Source organism: Physeter macrocephalus, chromosome 11, assembly GCF_002837175.3.
Source record: "Physeter macrocephalus isolate SW-GA chromosome 11, ASM283717v5, whole genome shotgun sequence".
Taxonomy (NCBI): Eukaryota; Metazoa; Chordata; class Mammalia; order Artiodactyla; family Physeteridae; genus Physeter; species Physeter macrocephalus.
In genome coordinates, this window is record NC_041224.1 from 55,231,231 (window position 1) to 55,234,858 (window position 3,628).

The window sequence follows — 3,628 nt, forward strand, 5'->3', positions numbered from 1 at the left end:
CAGCTCATTCACTGCAGACTAGAGAGAGGAGAGGCCTCAACCCTGACACTCTCTGGGCTCCCCACCACTCCTGGTTTCATCTTAGCAAAAGCCCAAGACAAGTGCCAGGGCTTCTGCGGCATCTCTGCGACCTCCGCAGTGGGTATAACCTGTCCTGAGTATTCGTGCCCTCTGCAGACTTTAGTGCTATAGCAATAATCAGGAGACTTCGGGGGTTTTCCTCTGGGTTCAAAACACATCAGTTTCACTTGGTGCCAGCACCTGCCAGCTCTAGAGCCTAGAGCCATCACAAACAAATTCCGTTCAGATAATGGCCATGAGCCCCCAGCCCCTATTAAACTAACAAAAACACCCTTATCTCCCAGCCCCCACCCCCCCAAAAATCCCCATCATTGTTCAAATGCACCAACTTCCTATTCTCCCTGAGGCCTGCTGCCTCTTCTTCTTCACCTCAGTTTCCCAGCAGTGGCCAACATCCCTGGCAACTTGAGCAGCAAAGCAGGCGGGTTCTACCCAGGTGTGTGTGGGACGAGGCGTGTGGGAGGAGACACCCTGGCGGGCATAGCAGGGCTCTTCCCAGCTCTCCAAGAGCCAGAGGCATTTACAAGGCTGGCCTGGGGAGCCAGCCTGCAGCCTACTCTAAATAAACACTTCCAACCTTGGCTGGAGTCACTGCAAGTCGTGTATGTGTTCAAAGCTTCAGAGCTTACAAAGCTCTTGTCATATACATTACCTCTCTTTATCCTCACAACAACCCTGCGAGGCAGGATCCGATTTTTGTTTCAAAGATGAGGAAACCGAATCTCAGGGTGTTTAAATGGCTTTCCCCGGGTCATCTGGCTAAATGCACGTGAACCTCATACTGGGGACTTTCCTGGGGGTCCAGTGGTTGAGACTTCGCCTTCCAGTGCAGGGGGTGCGGGTCCGATCCCTGGTCGGGGAGCTGGGATACCACATGCCTCGCAGCCAAGGGACCAAGGCATGAAACAGAAGCAATGTTGTGGTGAATTCAATAAAGACTTTAAGGGTGGTCCACATCAAACAAAAGAAAAAAAAAAATCTTTAAAAGACAAAAGAAAAAGAACCTCATGTTGAATGAGCCAAAGACCTGAGCGCAGTGCCTTCATCTGGGAAGGAGACCACCCTAAGAGCACCATCAATTTTTACAAACGAACTTGACAGTATTTCATCACACTGAACGGCAGTTATCAGTCTGCAGGTCAGCTCCCCTCAGCAGGCTGTGAGCTACTCAGGTCTCCACAGTTCTCAGCACACCACTGATCCTAAAAACACATTAAAAAAAAAAAAAAAAACAAAACACAGTTCTGAGAACGAAAGGCAAGAGGACAGGTAAACCGCCACTCCGGTCACCTTGCTCAGGCTATTGTGCAAATGCTAATATGCTGCTCAGTTAATAGCACACTCACAGCCCCTCAGGTCAGGCCAGCATATGATGGAGGTGCGTTGAGCAGGTGAGCGGAGACATAGCAAGGAGCACGAGGGGCATCGGGGGACTGGGTGCCAAGCGGAGGGTCGGGAGGCGGGCAGGGGGTAAAGCCAGTCCTGAGACAAGGAAGTTCAACAGGAGACGTCTTGGAAGACACAGGGGAGAGGCCCAAACTGCAAAATGGCAGCACTGATGGACAATGCTGAGAGGGCAGTGGTGTGACAGCACCTGGAAAACACCATGCCAGGCAGTCTGCCTGCATTCACTAAGGTCCAGTGGGTGACCCTTCATCAGGGGAGGGTTCTCTCTGGTCCGTTCTTACTGCACATCATCCCGAAGTTGCCTTGCCCCCTTCAGCCCACAGCTTGAAAAGCAAATGTGTGTTTCCGATGAAGCTATTAGGCCACCTAAGGGAAATGGAGGCACTGGCGACAACAGCTCACCTTGCCCAGCACCAGGAGGGATGAAAGTCTAAACAGAATTAGACCGAGGAGACTGACTTGGGCACTTGCTCTCCATGATGCCCAGGAGACCAAAGTGTGGGAGAAAATGGACTGGCTTCAGATTACCCAGCTATGAACCCCAGGCTTGCACCCGACTCGTTGGCCGATTTAACGATGCAATAACGTCAGTCTCAGTTCCAGTTAAGACAAGACAGTTTGTCCAAGAGAATAGGTGCCCATCACATAAGCTGCATAGACAGCCTATGCAGGATTTGAGAAAAAATTCAGAGAGAAAAGCATTTAAGAAAGAAAAGAAGTTTATTTTAAAAAGACTTCAAGGGAGTCAGGCTTCAGAAGGACAGGCTGGCAAAAATAAAAATTTTTTTTTTTTTTTTTTTTGTGGTACGCAGGCCTCCCTCCGCTGCGGCCTCTCCCGTTGCGGGGCACAGGCTCCGGACGCGCAGGCCCAGCGGCCATGGCTCACGGGCCCAGCCGCTCCGCGGCATGTGGGATCCTCCCAGACCGGGGCGCGAACTCGGTTCCCCTGCATCGGCAGGCGGACGCGCAACCACTGCGCCACCAGGGAAGCCCAAAAATTTTTTAAAATACATAGATAGTTAAGGAGAAAAAACCCCTCAGTATCAGCAAAGTTACCTAGTTTACATTAGCTGTCATGATAGAAAAGCAGCAACTTTCTCACGTGATTGTCATATCCTCAAAAGTCATAGCTTATGGTCAGATGTCAGCAGAGCAAAGTTTTTGCTCAAGTCAGGTAAGAATCAAATGACAGCCTTACCTCTGTTGGGAGAGGAAGGGATTACAGAGGCTGGAAACCTGTCTTTACTGGAGAAGGTCAAGGCTTCTTTTATTTAGGGGAGCAGAACTGGAGGTGATCTATTTACTTTTATCTCCCAGTACAACCTGATTTGTACTTTTTTCCCTCCTCCTGGGTTGTGGAAAAAATGAGGTACACACTACTTAAAATGGCAGCAGGGCAAAGTGTCAATACCACTTTTAAAGGAGGTAGCTCAAACTCTGTTACCACTTGCAAAACCAAAAAGTTAACGTGGGAGAGCTGGAGGGAACTTGGAGATTGGAGCATCTCTTTGGAGAACTGCCAGTGTGCTGTGACTCCCAGCCCTCACGCCAAAGAGGAAGCTGTGTGTGTGTGACGGCGGGGGCGGGGCGCAGGGGGGCTTGATGGGCTTGCTCGGAGGGCTGCATTTGTCAGGGAGACAGACAGCGAAAGAGGAAAGGTGAGGAAAGGTGTTGAAAGCAGCCTGGGGCAGCAGAAGGGGCTGCCGTTATGGTGTCAGTGCACTCCTGGAGGCCCAAGGATGTGTTGGCATCTGCCCAGGATCAGATGGGGGCCCTGGCAGAAAGACCTTGCCTGGAGACCTTGGGGTTCCACCCCAGGGGTTCACCTTGGAAGAACGAAGGCCAAAGTTGCACTGAGCAACAGAGGGGTGGAGGGAAGAGTTACTAAGCGACCAGCCAGAAGAGACATATCCACTGCCAACAAGGGAATGGCAGGGAAAGGATTTTCAGCCTGGAAGCCTATCTCCAAGAAATCCACCAAAGAGGGCTTCCCTGGTGGCGCAGTGGTTGAGAGTCCGCCTGCCGATGCAGGGGACAGGGGTTCGTGCCCCGGTCTGGGAAGATCCCACATGCCGCGGAGCGGCTGGGCCCGTGAGCCATGGCCGCTGAGCCTGCGTGTCCGGAGCCTGTGCTCCGCAAC